We start from the raw sequence: 18,586 nt of genomic DNA, 5'->3' as shown, positions 1-18,586 counted from the left end.
GTGCATGTGGTGGTGGTGGACGTGGTGGTGGTGAATGTGGTGGTGGTGGACATGGCAGTGGTGGATGTGGTGGTGGTGGACATAATGGTGGTGGACGTGATGGTGGTGGTGGACGTGGTGGTGGTGGATGTGGTTCTGGACATGTGGTGGTGGATTTGGTGTTAGACGTCATGGTGGTGGATGTGGTGGTGATGGTGGATGTGGTGGTGGATGTGGTGGTGGTGGACGTGGTGGTGGTGGACATTGTGGTGGTGGATGTGGTGGTGGATGTGGTGGACATGGTGGTGGTGGACGTGGTGGTGGTGGTGGATGTGGTGATGGTGGTGGTAGATGTGGTGGTGGACATGGTGGTGGTGGTGGACATGGTGGTGGTTGTGGTGGTGGTGGACATGGTGGTGGATGTGGTGGTAGTGGTGGTGGATGTGGTGGTGGATGTTGTGGTGGTGGTGGTGGATGTGGTGGTGGTGGTGTACGTGGTGTTGGTGGACATGGTGGTGGTGGACATGGTGGTGTGGTGGACGTGGTGGTGTCCGTGGTGGCCGTGGTGGTGGTGGACATGTTGGTGGTGGACATGGTGGTGGTGGATGTGGTGGTGGATGTGGTGGACATGGTGGTGGTGGACGTGGTGGTGGTGGTGGATATGGTGGTTGTGGTGGTGGACATGGTGGTGGTGGAGGATGTAGTGGTGGTGGACATAGTGGTGGTGGATGTGGTGGTGGATATGGTGGTGGTAGAGGATGTACTGGTGGTGGACAGGGTGGTGGAGGATGTGGTGGTGGTGGATGTGGTGGTGGTGGACGTTTTGGTGGAGGTGGACTTGGTGGTGGTGGTGGACATGGTGGTGGTGGACATGGTGGTGGACATGGTGGTGGTGGTGGACATGGTGGTGGTGGACGTGGTGGACGTGGTGTTGGTGGACGTGGTGTTGGTGGACGTAGTGGTGGTGGACGTGGTGGTGGTGTTCGTAGTGGTGGTGTTCGTGGTGGTGGTGGATGTGGTGGTGGTGGTAGATGTGGTGGACGTGGTGGTGGTGGAGGACATAGTGGTGGTGGACGTGGTGGTAGTGGACATGGTGGTGGACATGGTGGTGGTGGACGTGGTGGTGGACGTGGTGGTGGATGTGGTGGTGGTGGACGTGGTGGTGGACGTGGTGGTGGTGGTGGACGTGTTGGTGATGGAAGTGGTGGTGGTTGATGTGGTGGACATGGTGGTGGTGGACGAGGTGGTAGTGGATGTGGTGGTGGTGGATGTATTAGTGGTGGTGGATGTGGTGGTGGTGGTGGACATAGTGGTGGTAGATGTAGTGGTGGTGGTGGACGTGGTGGTGGTGGATGTGGTGGTCACCGTGGTGGTGGTGGTGGACATGGTGGTAGTGGACATGGTGGACGTGGTGGTGGTGGATGTGGTGGACTTGGTGGTGGATGTGGTGGTGGTGGTGGAAGATGTAGTGGTAGAGGACGTGGTGGTGGTGGACGTGGTGGTGGACGTGGTGATGGTGGAAGACGTAGTGGTGGTGGACGTGGTGGTGGATGTGGTGGATGTGGTGGTGGACATGGTGGTGGTGATGGACGTGGTAGTGGTGGATGTGGTGGTGGTGGACGTTCGTGGTAGACGAGGTGGATGTGGTGGTGGTGGTGGACGTGGTGGTGGATGTGGTGGTGGTGGATGTGGTGGTGGTGGACATGGTGGTGGTGGTGGATATGGTGGTTGATGTGGTGGACGTGGTGGTGGTGGATGTGAAGGTGGACATGGTGGTGGTGGTGGTGGTAGACGTGGTGGTGGACGTGGTGGTGGTGGACATGGTGGATGTGGTGGTCGACGTGGTGGTGGTGGTGGACGTGGTGGTGGATATGGTGGAGGCCATGGTGGTGGTGGACATGATGGTGGTGGTGGTGGACATGGTCATAGTGTAGGACGTAATGGTGGTGGATGTGGTGGGCATGGTGGATGTGGTGGTGGTGGTGGACATGGTGGTGGATGTGGTGGTGGTGGACGTGGTGGTGGATGTGGTGGTGGTTGTGGACATGGTGGTGGTGATGTACATGGTGGTGGTGGACATGGTGGTGGTGGATGTGGTGGTGGACATGGTGGTGGACTTGGTGGTGGTGGTGGATGCGGTGGTGGTGGACGTGTGGTGGACGTGGTGGTGGTGGACATGGTGGTGGTAGAGGACATGGTAGTGGTGGACATGGAGGTGGACATGGTGGTGGTGGACGTGGTGGTGGTGGACATGTTGGTGAACGTGGTGGTGGATGTGGTGGTGGACTGGTGGATGTGGTGGTGGTAGATGTGGTGGTGGTGGATGTGGTGGTGGTGGAGGACGTGGTGGATGTGGTGGTGGATGTGGTGGTGGTGTTGGTGGTGGACGTGGTGGTGGAAGTGGTGGTGGTGGATGTGGTGGTGGTGGACATGGTGGTGGACGTGCTGGTGGTGGACCTGCTGGTGGTGGACATGGTGGTGGTGGTGGACATGGTGGTGGTGGACGTGGTGGTGGTGGTGGACCTGGTGGTGGATGTGGTGGTGGTGGTGGATGTGGTGGTGGACGTGGTGGACGTGGTGGACATGGTGGTGGTGGTGGACATGGTGGTGGTGGACGACTATTGGGTAGGAGGGTGGTGGCAGAATGCAGATGGAGAGGAGGATCTCGAAGGGGGCACATGGGAGAGCAGAAAAAGTCCGAATATTAGATACAATAAAATATAAAGCGCAATGCTCCTTTAATTAAAAAAATCACGTAGTGCCTGCAGTGAGAGTGGGTCACAAAGAAAAGAAACAAGTTTGCCTCCAGTGTTCAGTCGGTTTAAGCTCCTTTTATCTAGACGCCCAGTTTGTTCAGGTGCGTGTGCGCTTGGTGAAATCTTGTGTACTGACTTGTCTTGTGAAACCTGGCTATATTTCTCAGCTCCCCGCGTATGCCAGTCAGCAGCCTGAATTAACTTCAGCCTTGCGCGAGAACAAGCAGCAGCTGTTTGAAGCACTTGTGCTTGTGCTGGTCTCCGCCTTGCAGGAGCGAGCAGGCGGCGCGAGAGCCATATGGTTTCAAATAGCACGCGCGCCACTGCTCGCTCCCGCAAGGTGGATGCCAGCACAAGCACGAGTGTGCAAAGGAGCAGACCGATTTCTAAAGGTCATCTCCTAGTGCAACGCATGCGCGCTGCCTAGGCGAGACCTAAAAATGAAAGGAGATAAAGGACAGCCTTGTCTCACTCCTCTGTGAAGAGTAAAGTAGGGGGAGGTGAGACCGTTAGCAAAAATTGCAGCCTTAGGGTTCAAGTAGAGCAAAGAAATCAAGGAGGTGATTTTCGGGCCAAAGACAAACCATTTTAGTGTCTGAAAAATGAAAGGCCAATACACTCTATCAAATGCCTTTTCAGCATCAAGAGCAATGACAGCGAGGGGTTTTGAAAGATTTGTTGACTTGGAAATAATGTCAAAAAACAGACTGGTATTATCATTAATAGATCGACCCTTGACAAAGCCCATTTGTTCCTTACCTAACAGATGGGGGAGATGAGATTTCAATCGAAGAGCCAATGATTTCGAAAAGATTTTGTAATCTATGTTAACTAGAGACATGGGTCGGTGTGTCAAGACGGGGATGGGCACTTTTGAATTGAGGAGAGGTAAAGGGAAATGTCTTCGTCAGTGGGAGTGAACTTTGGTGTGTAGAGTTGTTCACCAAACAAATCCAAACAAAGTCTTGTAGAATATCAGCATCTTTGTATTTAGAAGTACTGGTGTCTGTTATAATGGAATCAATATGGAGTTTATTCTGTTTGGTCTTAAGATAATTGGATAACAATTTACCAGATTTATTTTGCCCTCCGTAGAATTTGGCACTAGTCTTTAAAAGAAATAAAGAGGCATTGTCATTCGTACCTTTGTTATACTGAATCTTGGCATTAATCAGATCAGTTAGACATTGTTTCGATTTAGAGGTGTAATAAGTATGCTCTAATTTTTTATCTTAGAAAGGAGTTAAGTGTTTAAAGACCAAGCCAATTTCCTTTTTTTTTTTGGTATATCGAATAAAGAAATCACGAGCAGAGGCTTTAAAGGCATCCCAAATCATATGAAAGGGTATAGTGTCATTGCTACTTAAAAGAAAATATTTGTTGAAAAAAGAAGTGAAGGAAGTATTAAAGTGTGGATCTAAAAGCAAGGAATTATTAAAGCGCCATCTCCTGGGATGGTCAGAATGAGGCAGAATGTCTAAGTGGATGGAAACAGGGGCATGACCTGAAATAAGTATGGGGCCTATATCTGCAGATGTTAGAGATTGGGAAACATTGTGTGATGTGAAAATATAGTCAATTCTTGACCGAGTCTGATGAGGCGAAGAGTAAAAGGTAAACTCTTGTAGAGACGGATTACATAGTCTCCAGGTGTCAGTTAGATTTAAGTGCCTTATAGTTTGTGTGAAAGTTTTATGTGCTTTTGAAGGAGTGAAAGAAACTTTACATTTCCGATCCAGAAAAGGGTCAAATACTTGGTTACAATCCCCAGCAAGGATTACGTTGTTAGCATTGTTCTGTGAAATCAATTGATGTATATGAGACCAAAAAGGGACCAGAAGTAGGGGCATAAACATTATAAAGAGAGAGCGAAACACCATCAATCTCTAATTTGGTAAACAACCAGCTACCCTTGTTACCTCTCTCTTGTGAAATAAGGGAGACCTTCAATGATTTGTGAACTAAAGTAATAACACCATTTCTTTTGCCGTCGCCAGGTGAGAAAAAGACTTCACCAACCCAATTTTTCTTAAGCTTTAAAGATTCAGATTCTGTAAGATGGGTTTCTTGCAAAAAACAATTTTAGCATGCAGTTTAGATGAGTAAGATAATACTCGTTGTCTCTTAATAGGGGAGTTTAAACCTTTAACATTCCATGTAATGATTTTTAGAGCCATAAATCACGGAAGCAAAATGAGTAATAAAATGAACCAGCCATAATGCAAATATCATTAAGAGACAAAGAAGATACAATTAGATGTAAGATAAACTTGAAACTCAAAAAAGTGAGGAAGGAGGAAAGAAGGAAGAAAAAAGGGGTAGGGAAGAGTAGGATTTAGAAAAGCACATGACAACCAGTAGTTAGATATCTTTTCCCAACTATAAAACTCAGAATAAGTACGAAGTTAAACATTATATAGGTCAATCGATAAAAATATGAACGATGGGGAAAGTATGAAAGGTGAAGAAAATGAGAATAAAAGAAATTTCGTAAATAAAGGAGAAGATTAAGAAAGAAAAGAATGGAAGAAAAGGAAGTAGATCCAAGGAGGTAGCAAAAACGAGAAGCAAAAAAAAGGAGTGAGAGAATTAGTGTGAGCAACAATGGAGAAAACACAAATAACATACTTACAAAAAATCTGAAACATATGTAAAGTGGGGGGAGATGAGGCCACATGGAACAATGATGTGTCCAGACTTCAGATGGGGAGCAAGAAGGGGCGAGAACTGATGAGCAGTACAACAAGGGGGAAGTATAACAAGGGAACAAAACCTGCAAGGAAAAAAGGAGGTTAATGATCATTCAAAACAGGTAAGCGAGGAGGGAACAGAGTCTTCAAACAACTTAACATGAGAAACATTATTAGCGATATATAACCAAAGTCAAAATGTCAAACAAGATAAGAACAAAAACAACTTTTTGTTAGGCAATGAGGATGATGAGGATGTATCCATAGATTCTGCCTGGTAAGAGTTGAGAAAACTTTTTAACTTTATAGGGTCCTCATAGGCAGTAGTCTTGTTATTAATGGTCACTTTGAAAAGACATGGGTGGAAAAGGCCGTAGCGCGCCCTAAGAGAGCGAAGTTGTTGTCTCATTGCCAAAAAGTCTCTGCGTCTATCCACGGTGGGTTTGGAGTAATCCTGAGAAAAAAACAAAGGATTGCCTGCCCAGCTGCAAGGTACCGCGATGGGAGCCAAATTTGCTCCCTCGTACGCGGGACTATTTATGGGACTCTGGGAACAAGAACATGCTTGGGGCAGATATGCCTCCCCCTGGATAGAAAATATTATATTCTGGGGGAGGTATATCGATGATATCATTGTAATTTGGAATGGTACGAAGGCCGAACTTGACAACTATTTTACTTTCCTAAATGATAATTCATGCAATGTGACTTTAACCATGTCACACTCCACTGACAGGATTGATTTCTTGGATATAACATTTGTGGCATGTGATAATAAGATCCAAAGTACTTTGTATCGCAAACCGACCCATAGCAACAGCACTTTACATGCCACTAGTGCACATCCTAAGGCTACTATTAATAGCATCCCATATGGGGAAATGATTAGGATTCGCAGAAACTGTAGTGACAGGACCTCCTTTTTGGAGAATCTAAAACAGACCAAAATAAGGTTTAAACAGAGGGGATACAAACAATCAACTCTGGATAATGCAGAAAGACGAACCCTGGCAAAATCGCGGAAGAGTACTTTACTGTGCACTAATCACACTGACCCCCTTAGAAACAAAAACGGAAATCGATCAGCCTCTATTAGCTTTGTGACCAGGTTTAATAAGCAGAGCCAAGATGTATATAGAATTTTTCATAGACATTGGTCCCTGCTCTATGAAATACCAGGAGTTAAGGAGGTGATCTCCCCAAAACCAAAAATCACCTATAGACGCAGAAGAACTTTGAGGGAAATGTTATGTCCCAGTTATATATCCTCTAAGGAGAGCATAGGAGCAACTTGGCTACCTAGACCATTGAATGGCTTTTTTACATGTACTAATTGTAATATCTGTCAATTCGGAAAGAATAAACTAAAGGAGTTTAGTTACAATACACAACGGACCTATACTATAAGACACACTATTACTTGTAGAACAACATATATGACATATATAATAGGTTGCAGTTGTGATATGATTTATGTTGGGAGCACTATCAGGCCCCTAAAAAGTAGAATTCAGGAATATGTACGGGCCATTCGTAACAGGGACACGAGATACCCCATGACGTTACACATGAATGAACAACATGGAGGGAGACTTGAAATTTGGTTTCATGGTATAGACCATGTCCCAATGAGACCTAGAGGTGGGGATAGAGAAACCGCACTTAGACGCAATGAAACGGGTTGGATCTGTAGATTGCGGAGCACTAATAAGGGGCATAATAGTGATGATTAACTACACTATTTTTTGTGAAAATAAACTAGGACTCTACTGAAATAATAAACTGGAAGATGTATTTATGGTAATAAGGTACATTGATGTGGGAGTCCTCCTTAGGTTAAAGAATAGGAATATCAGGTGGGAAATCTGGATATAATTTCATACTTAAGACATTTTGAACATAAATTTACTCATTCACTTTTCCTTACGCATGGCATATATGGCATATACACCGTTAGAGTTTATAATGTAACCTTATTTGAGAGGGGGTTAATATTTATGCCATACGTTGTTATGTTAAAGGGACGAGTGGATGGCTGATCGTATCTTATAAACATCAGGATATAATGATTTGGGCCATCAATGGACAGTGCTAATGTTGAATTAAATGACAAGAACAGGGGATCATTTTTCCGCCACTGGAGGATATAATTTAGGGTTAAAAACATGCCCAATACTAGATTAATTTAAAATCAATGGATACCTTACAGGTCAATATTTGTTTAATTTTGGTGGGGATCACCAATTCACCATTGGAGGGTACATCTATGATCAGGACATGTATTTAGGTCTCTCTTTGCAGGTTTGGGTTTATAGTGGATGGAAATATGACCATTATTAATATGTAGTGCATTGATATATTGTGTCACAACTAAGTTACTATGTATTTTATTGTTATTTACCGTGGTAAAGATGATATTGCATTTCTTTTGAATGGATGTAAATGTACCGAGTTTGGGGTTTGTGTGTAGGACCTCTGGAATTGATTATAATGAGTGTTTGCAATTGTACTGTTTATAAAGAACTGTCATTCAAAATGTGATAGTCGCAGTGTTTTTAGCACCTAGCATTTTGAGATTGTCCCTAGTAAATTGTAAACACACGTCAAGTCATGTGACTTACGTGGTCTAATGAATATAAGACGGAAAGACGCCCGCGCGGCTCTTTTGAAGGTTTTAGAAGAATTCTACTGGGTGGGCGACATAAACTCTATTGGAGGTGAGCGTGGCTCAATAACGTACGTTTAAATAGCGGCACATTTTTTAATTAGGGCCTCCACTTGCGCTTATTCTAGCATCTAGTATTTAGAGATCGTCCCTACTAATTTCGCAAATACACGTAAGGTCATGTGACTTACGTGGCTTATCAAATAAAAGACGTAAAGATGTCTGCGCGTTTTTGTTGGAGGCTTGAGACGAACATCTAGCTGGTCGGCAGCATATATCACATTGGAGGTGAGAGAGGTTTAACAAACGCATGTTAAAATAGCGGTACATCTTTTAATTTAAACTTCCTCTTGTGTAGGGACATTGCACGCTCTAGCCATAAAGTATGGAGGGTCTGTCGCACTGAGCTATGGACCATTTGCTATCTTTAAAAGTTCCTGGCAAAAGAATTGACTACGCTCTGGTTGATAATATATGTATTAACAATCTACGTAGCGTAATAGCGGGCGAATCCTTCTTTTTTGTGATGGGCAATACATCAGCCTCACTAGCACGTTTGCGTGAAACATGATGGGTGTATATGGGGTGATCTTGGTGGCCGTTATATAAGGGCTTTAAAATAATCAATTTTGGGCCAAACTGGGGGATAGCTACATAAGGGATACAAATTGATCAACTTGGGCTATTCTTGTCCACAATAGACCATGTGGGGCTCTTAATATGGGGCTTCTGCAATGGTCCTTTTGACTGGAGGTGTGGTTAATAAGAACTAGGGTCGATATTAATTATATGTTAGTGACGTGGGGATTGCTGGTCCTATCTAGATTAGCACCCAGGCTTAAGGTATGATGTGTAGTGAGACGGAGTAGGGAATATGCTGAGGTAGTAGTTAATACGAACTATTGCGATTATTTTTTAGACATCCACAGTAGGGTAATACTAAGTATTTTGTAAGATGTTGGATGACACAATACAGTGTATTATTTATATGGTGTTACTTCATTACAGGCACATTAGCCCTTAATAGGATCGATGGAAATTAGATATGTGACCCACAACGCCTTGACCTAGGTAAGCATTATTTTTCAGGATTATACATCAATTTTAAAAAATTGGCTATTAATGTTGTTACAAGTTAGAGCTTGACAATATTATTATTACTTTCTTGGTAGGATTAATAACATTGAAGGATCACAGTACCCAATAATATTGAATGTTCAAAAACATCAGACGGATATGCGTTGTACAGTGTACAAGTAACGCTGTTAAAAAAACATTGGTAGGTGCACTTAAACTTTTTTGAACTCAATAGCTGAATAGAGCAAAACTATTAATTAGGCCAAATCAATGTTCTAAAAAAAAAAAAAAAAAAAAAAGGTCATCGGATAAGGAAACCTAGTTGTACCCTTAAAGATTGTATGTTTGATGGTCCCGTAAAGAGTATTTTCAATGATCTCACAGACATTACACATTGAAAGTACATCAAAGTAAGATCAAAAAGACGATTGTAATGTATAGGTGAAACAGTTGCTGGGGATATGGCTTGCCATATTGTGAATCTTTCATGACTTGCCTCATAAAGAATATAGGTACAAAATACAATTTGTTTGCTAATTTAAGATTTATATTAGTTGTTATGTACAACCATTGGACATGCTAAGTCATTGGTATGGTAATATTCGTAACTTCTGTCTAAGGGATAATGTGATTCATATATAATGGAATGTATCATGATAGTTGTACAATTTATATTACATCTGTATTATATATGTATTTTAAATGTTTTTACAGCCCTGACGAAGTTCTTTGTAAAAGAACGAAACGCGTTGGCTGCTTAAGAATTATGAAACTGTAAAGAAGAATAAAGAGGAAGTTTTGGAAATACACACATCACTGGATGGACATTTTGTTTGGACTTATAAGAGTGGTGCGACTTGCAGTGGGTTTAATGTTTTGGATCTAGTTGATCACCCCCGTGAAACGGTGGGGGTAGCAAAGTTGCACACCACGTTAGCTAAACAGCTTTCATACCTTACTTAAACTTGGGAGGGTAGGCAAGAGATTTGTCAGGTGAGGTGCGACCTGAACCTTAGGGTCCAGTAAATTGAACCGTTTCCTTTTGGTCTGTACCATGTGATAGGGTTGATTGCTCTGGCAGCTGAGAGAACCTTGAGCAGGTCAGTATATTCCAGAAAATATAAAATGATTCCTCTTGGTTTCCTCGCGTTGAAAGAATTTGTTGCAGAGGCAGGACCCAGTCGGTAAGCTCGTTGGTTATTTAGCTGAGTATTCTGTGACAAATTAAGGCCCTTAGTAAGTAAAGACTTGAAAAAGTTGATGGGGTCTGAACCCTGTGAGCCTTCTGGTAATCCATAAATCTGAAGGCTGTTTCGTCTATTTCTGTTTTCAAGGTTTTCAACTTGCTTTTGGAGCGTCAACACTTGAGAATGAAGGGCTTCCATTTTGCTGCTGACAATAGTTAAGGATTCAATGTTTTGTTCTGCTGTAGTAACTCTATCCTCCAAACTTGACCATCTGTTAGATATAATTTGTATTTTTGAGTTAGTCTCTTCAACAAATGGATGAAGAGCTCTAATTTCATGTAGTAGTAAGTCAATAGAGACTGAAGATGGTTGCTTTGGAGGAGAAGGAGGGTCTTTCATTAGACATTTGCTTGGCGTTTTGTTCGTGCCAGAGGAAGCCGCGGTGGTAGAAGCTGTAGCGCCTATAGGCGATGTGTTCGTAGAGTCTTCCATTGAGGAACAATATGAGCGAGATTTAGAATAAGTTGAATGTTTGCTTGTCAGAGATGATGAACAGGACAAAACTTTAATTAGTCTGCCCATGCACCAAAGCAAATAAGAACATAGTATACCAGTTTCTAGATAAAGAAAAGTCCAAGTTTGGCATTAACAGTCCTAAAAAAATATATAACCCTCAAAAACTTTAAATTCCACATGCAAATAGTGAAGAAAAAGTTGAAGTAAGGGAGTATGCTAATAAACCACTACCAAAGTAACACAAGAGGTGACACCATTTTACAGCATTCAAAGCACCTTCCTGTAAATGCCACTGTTTGGTTTCCTCATCAGTAGGTATAATTATTTAGAGGCAAAGGAGAGAGAGACCTCCATGGCCCCAATCACCAAACAGATACTTCTTGTTGGTCAGGACTCCCAGTAAAGTCAAGTATAACCACAGCAGTAATATTTCAATAACATTTCAGGGGGAAGATGCGTTACAGAATTCTATCCATAACCTTATTCCTCATTATAATGTTTGGTTATATGATGAGGTGGATGGGCAGAAGGCAGCAGCCAGCTTGTGTTGAGCAAAAAATAAAATAATCATAACTAGATAATAAACTGCCCAGAGCCATTTAATTCTCTATGGGACAATAAAGAAGGCAGACACCAAATGAAAACTGCATTTGCAATAATATATGTAAATATATACTTTCAGTACAGGCAAGAAAGTATTGTGTTCCGCTTTTAATGGAAATAGTTCCTTGAAATAGCCGCATGACTCTGTGTAGTTTTTAAAAAAAGGAATCACCTCAGGTGACAGACGTGGTAAAATTGCGCCCGGAGCGCAATTCAAGATGGTGGCCGCTTCTATGTCAAAGCCGCTTTGCAATGCAGATAACGGAGAAGCGCTGCTTACATATTGTTGCAACAGTGTGGAGTCTCCTCGCCTTGTGCAGCTTTGCTTTAAACAACAAGATGCTCATTTCCAGGTCCGCGCATGCGATGAAAGGCACGCCAGGTCCGTCTCCCTCTCCGCTGCTCCGGGAGAGTCAGGGACCTGCTGCCATTCTCCTTGGGCGCTAGCCACACCCCGTCCCATTTCATTTCTATCGTTTTACTTGTACATCTTACATCTCATTGGTGTTGTTACTACCCCTGACATCATAAAAGTTTTCTCATCCAAACATGCATCATTGTTGTTGCCCAATAACACTTCCTCTCCAGGTCTGAGTGGAATAACTACACTCTTGTTCCACCAACCCCTGTCCTTCAAAAGTACAGCACTGTTAGAAACTCTCATTGTTTGTGTTGGTGAGGGATACACCGACTCCCCTTTCTGAACACTTATAGTTTGTTTCTTTTACTTAAAATTTCCCAATCTCCTACACTGAACAGTTTTTGCTTTGTTATATGAACTCTGTCATGGTAAACTTTGTCCTTGACCTGTTTCTCTACAATTTTATTCCCAGCCTGCAATTTGACATCATCAGTTTCTACCACCTTAGTCTGTTTTGTACATTTGGCAATTTTAGGTATTAGTAAAGTGCAACCAACCCTTCCGCTCATAAAATAAAACGGAGCAAATCCTGTAACTGAATACGGAGTATTATTATAACTAAAAACCTTTTCCCTTAGACATTTAGTCACTGACAATTTGGATGCCAAAGCCATTTGAATTCTTTTAGAAATCTGTTGGACATCTTCCTTGTAATCAATTGTGTACCATTATCTGAAACTAAAACATGTGGTAATCCTTCAATTGAAAAAAACCTCTTTCTCGAAAATCTATGACAATATCAGTGGTGAGATTGGCAATACATTCATAAGGTATCCATTTTCAAATAATAATCACTAAGAACCAATAAGTAACATATTTTCTTCCAGCGAATAAAGTGGACCAGCAAAATCAATGGCTAATTTCAGCAAAGGTCCATTCGGCCTACAACCCTCAGGCCGGCCTCGACAATAAAAGGGCACATCAGCAATCAATTATACAACTGAGCAGCATATCAGTACCAGCACGAATAGACCAGGTTACGTTATACACAATTGTGCCGCCGAGCGCCAGGATGATGAGGTTTAATTTTTATAAAGTTTTGAAATAAGTCCATAGCAACAGGTCTGGAAGGATCCGAATCAAAGCAATGCAGTTAGGACTATAGTGGGCAACGATCATCAGAAGAGTCAGCAAGCATTATCCGTAAGGTAATCAATCGCACTCAATGTAATCAGGATAGAAAAGAAGCATATCACATGACGATCCCCAAGCACTACCCACAAGTTCCCAATCCTCCCAACGACCCAAGAAATAAGAAAGGAAAGAGCAAGCGGGAAGGGTAAAGAGTAGAAAGGGAGAAGAGAAAAAGAGAAAAGGAAGAAAGAAAAAGGAGGCCCATAGAAAAAAAACCAACAAGGAAATATACCCCCCACCCTACACGCATGCAGAGGCTACGGCCTACCCCCCCCTAGCAGTGTGTCTGTCGCCCCAAAAGAGTACCCGAAATGTAGAAGAAGAGAAAGAGAAGAAAAAGAAAAAGACTGTCACGATTAATCGGAGGAGGGCCAAGGATCTATTCAATGCAAGCAAAAACGTTACCCGCGGTCACCCAACCCCAGGCCCCGACCTAACACCCACGCTACATGTACCTCCAACAGTCACAAGTCCCAGTCCCAGCCATACACGTATCAATGTGCACCAAGAAAAACCCCCCTCCTCAGCCTTGGCCCCTTCGAATCTGCAGTCCAACAGAATCCAATTGCAGTACAGCCAACCTGGGCGGGATGGGCCACCATGGAGTCCGTTGCAGAAATCGAGGTGTAAGAGACAAGTCAAACTGGAGTGAAGCTCGATAGTAAAGGACCGCAGATTGCGCTACTGCTATGCCGTGGCTAGTACAACAGGGAGCAGGACGATGCATAAGTTCCAGAGTAGCGGCCGGCCGATGTACAGGAAGCAAGTCCAGGAGGACGCTCAGAAACGTGGCACCAAAGGACAAAGGAGATGGGCAAAACGGCGTCCGAGACACAAGCTCCGGCCATACCAAGGGAGCAGTATTGTCAGACTCCTCCAGGGCAGAGCCGACGAGTGCCGCAGCGGGCACTGGGACACAACCCCCCGTCACTGCCACATACCTCAACTCGGGTGATCCACCGACAGTCGACTGAGGATGTGGCTTAACATGCCGCACTGGAGGATCATCACGGCCAGCTGAAAAAGTCCAATCAAACCGGTCCCCCAAACCAGTGAAAGAGTCGCAGAAGGCCAACCGCAGGTCCTCCAGTGCTGCCAGGATGTCGCGAAGCCCCAGCGATGGATCAAGGATGGAGGGTGCTGTTGCGTCCGCCATCTTAGGCAAGCAACCACCAAGCGCCCCGGGAAGCAAGCCCCCCTCACCAGCCATCGGTATCTGGAAAGCGACGAGCTCTCTGCGGGGCCCCGGTGGTGCAGGAAACGTGGAGGCAGCCGGTCGTGGAGAGGCTTCAAGGACAGGGGAATCTGTGGTGCAGGGAAACCCACCGGCAGGACCAGGGTTCCCGATGCGGAAGATGGCGGCCGCTGCTGTAGACTGCAACAAAGAAGCGATCCCGGCCCTCTCCCAGCTGGGCCGGGATACAGTATACGGGAGCCGGATACAATGTTGCGAGCGAGGCGCGCTGGGCAGCCGAGCATGGAAAAGGCTGCTGCGAGAATCCCAGCGCCGCGCTCCAGGTCCGGTGCACCGGCTCCTCCCTCTCCACAGCGGCCGCTGCTATCGTTGTCGCCGCCGGCCGTCCCCACTAAACAATAGCCCGGCTGCGACCGCTTGGAAGGCCGGAATGGTAACCGGGGCTCAACTCCGCCGGGGCAGCTCCGTTTTCGACCGGAGTCACAGTAACGTGGTCAGGAACGTGGCGCTGGTAAGCGTAGGGCTCGGAGGCGCAGGATTCTTGCCAGGATATCGACGAAGGGCGCAAGGGTCGGCGGAGCCGAAGAGCTAGGCGGCCATCTCGGCTGCAGGCTAGGCTCCTCCCCCCCATTCGGAATTTTAACTAAATGTATATCTTCATTAGAAACTTTGCAATGTGTGTGGGATCTAACAAATGTAACATATTTGTCAATGAATCCATCAACCTCTGAATCCATACCTGGCCACCGGTAATGTTTTTCAGCAGCATCTTGGTGGGAGTCACTCCAGGATGACCCACATGAGCTAATTTCAATAATTTATTTCTCAACAAAACTGGTGGTTCAAATACATCATGCCCCATGAGCAATCCTGCCTCAATGGTCATCTCATCCCATAACTAAAAATCATTTCTCAGAGATTTATCTAAATTCCTAATTGCCGGCCAACCATTAACTACATTGTACTTAACTTGTTTCAAAACGTTATCATGTTCAGACGCATCCAACCACTTGCTCTCCATGTCCAATGGCATCAACAACAGCTACCACACATTCCTGATCACAAACTTACTCAATCCACCTGCTAAGTATCTCATAGCAAAATTATAGTCTTGCAGTCTCAATATTAACCCAATCAGCCAGGAGGATTCCGTAGACAAGAATCTCCCATGGATTGCTCTAAAAAGTGCATCCCAGAACACCTCCTCAACATTGTAATGCCTAACCAATGAAATTGACATAAATATTAGGGTCAGAAAAAGTTGCACTTTGGCGCTGCTCCTTTTGAATCTATATATAAATTAAATACGACCTATTTATTAGACCTGAAATTGGTCACCCCCAGCCTGGATGGGAACAGGTTGCGGTATTGCTCGTTGCTGACCACACTGCCCTCCTAGCCTTACTGAGCTGTTGATGCATCATCTCCTAAAAGGCTTCGAAATATACTGATCAGCTAAAAACTAATGATGAACCCATCTAGAACCAGTTCATGGTCATGAATCAGAAGACTATGCTAACAAGAACATCTACTGTCAATGGCACAGTAGTCGAGAAAGAAAGTTTTCTTGACTGAGCATCAGGTTTGGCTGCATGTAATCCTAGGCTCAATAAAGAGATAAAAGCGGGCGGACTATGGTGCAGAGCATGGGAATGGTTCTTCACTGTAAACATCCGTTTGGGGGGAGAGTCAAACAAATCAATCCTGGAGATACATAAGATGAAAACAGTTACAGCTGCAGTGTATGGCACCGACTTACGAAGCTACTGCATTAGGCACGAGCTACAGGACATAGAATAATAATTCCTGAGAAAATGCCTGCTACTGAGTCCAAGTCCCCCTTATAATCATTAAGATTGGAGATAGGACTCTGCTTTATTGAAGACATCATTCAACTACGCCATGTGCTTTTGTGGTTTAAACTCCACACGAACCAGCATGCAAACCACGTTTAAACTCCTACCAAGATGCCCTGATAACAACAGGGTGCATGTAAAAATAATGGACCAGACACGTGGCAAGAGCAGTGGAAGGAACTGGCTATGAAAATTACTGGGAAAATCAGAGTAAACTGAACACAATCAGTCCATGTATAATTAAAACTACGTACTAGGACACAAAAATGAAGGACTGAGCTATCAGCGGTAATGGTGATTCACTTCTGCACTCTTACTTAAAAATCAAAAACACACCCGGCCTAGAGACCTACCTAGACACGATAAAACCTGAACATGCAGATGATTGGACCTGCAGTTTAGGCTCGGAACTCTACTTATTGGTGCATTTGTTAGAAGATGGTCAAATGGAGATGTAAATCTAAGCCTATGTTAATTTGTAAAAGATAGTCCTGTACTTCATATTTTTATGCACAGTAACAACGGTCCCACAAAGTCAAATGCTAATCCGCCCTTTTCACACACCATAAAGAAGATCGGCTTCTTTGTGGTATGTTTGTACCCCAAGGAATTTAAAGGTGGTACTCTACCACCTAATGACTTCTCTGTCTACCCATACTGGTGCTGTGTCTGGAACCAGTGGGAAGAAAGAGAAATTCTCCCAGTTGACTTTAAGCCCTGATAATGGCCCAAAGTTGTCTAAGGCTTTCGAGATGGGCCAGAGATCAGACTGTGCATTCTGTATGTATCATGAATCAAAGAGGGGAATGGATCACTTGTAACTAGAAGTAGGGGTTCTTAAAACTTAGTTTGAACCTTTAACACCTAAATAGGTATTATGAGAACCCTCAATCGCGTATTTTAAGGTGGTGTTGGCGGTTTATCTTGATTCTCCGCCTTCAGAATACGCGTCAGCATTATCATTGGGTCTCTTGTGTTCAATGCTGCCTCCACCTGGAGGGAACCACTACTTCTTAGTAGTGATCAGTAATCTTGGTGCAAAATAGTGATAGTGGAGTTAAAAGTGTCTTTCCCACACTGCCCTCAAGGAACAATATTTAATCTGTTGGGTGTGTGGGGAGACTATTAAAAATAAGAAAAAGTGGTGCTGTAGGTTAAATAATGTAACCAAAGCACATTAGGTGTCCATATCAAAAAAAGGTCGACATGTTTCTGCCCATCTAGTGCCCCAGGAGGGGGTCGTGGGGCATTCTTCAGGACCTAGTCGTAATAAGAGCCGGTGATGCCCAGTTCTAAAATTTGGAATTCAGCTGTCTTCATGAATATGATAGCTAGCAATGTCTCAAGGTTTTTGTTACCTTAAAACGTGTCCGTATTTCGGCTTTGCCTTGCCACCGTTAGCGTCTCGCCTCCTTTGCGGGCTGAGCACGACTTGTGCTGACGCTGGCTTGCAGGGCTCGTGCTGCCATATCTTATTTATGAAGACAGCTGAATTCCAAATTTTAGAACTGGGCATCACCGGCTCTTATTACGACTAGGTCCTACTAAGAAGTAGTGGTTCCCTCCAGGTGGAGGCAGCATTGAACACAAGAGACCCAATGATAATGCTGACGCGTATTCTGAAGGCGGAGAATCAAGATAAACCGCCAACACCACCTTAAAATACGCGATTGAGGGTTCTCATAATACCTATTTAGGTGTTAAAGGTTCAAACTAAGTTTTACTTCTAGTTACAAGTGATCCATTCCCCTCTTTGATTCATGATATAAGCTAAGGAAGAAGAATGGATGACTATTTCTTCTAGCTCCCCTCTCTCTTGATTGGATGATCATTCTGTATGTACAACAGGAGGTCATTTGCATAGAGGGAGACAATATTAGTTGTCTCTGTATCAGGGACTCCCCGACCCCACTCCGCCTACTCTAAGCTGTGCAGCAAAGGGTTCTAGTGCTAGCACCAAGAGGAGGGGTAGATGGGCCTGCCTCTTCCCATGTCTGATATGATATTCTGCTGATATCACCTTGCCTGTTCATAGGCTAGATACAGGAAATGTCTACTGCACTGCTATCCATTTGCAAAAGCCATATTCCAGCCTGAATTTCCAGGCCAATCTAAGCAGGAAATGCCAATTCAGTGAGTTGAAAGCTTGTTCCAAATCAATTGTAAATACCACAGCTTTGGGCCACTCATCTGAGGCCAGCTCCATTATTTTTAATACTCGGAGGATATTCTGCGACGTACAGCAACCTGTTTTGGTCGCCATGTATATGCACACTAGCGTGCGCAGCAGCAGTCTGCTGACCTGTATTTTGCCTCATATTTTATAGTTCACATTCAGAATGGAGAGAGGAGGGCATGCAGTTATGTTTTCAGGCTCTTTCCCTGCTTTTGGAAGGGCGATTATTAGGACTTCTCTGTCAATAGGGCAACCTGTCTAGTTTGACTACCTCATTACATAAGTCAGTCAATCTGGGTGTCAGCTAATCTGCGAATGTAGTATAAATTGT

This window comes from Triturus cristatus, chromosome 7 (genome assembly GCF_964204655.1).
Source record: "Triturus cristatus chromosome 7, aTriCri1.1, whole genome shotgun sequence".
In the NCBI taxonomy this organism is placed as follows: Eukaryota; Metazoa; Chordata; class Amphibia; order Caudata; family Salamandridae; genus Triturus; species Triturus cristatus.
This window is presented reverse-complemented; position numbering follows the sequence as displayed.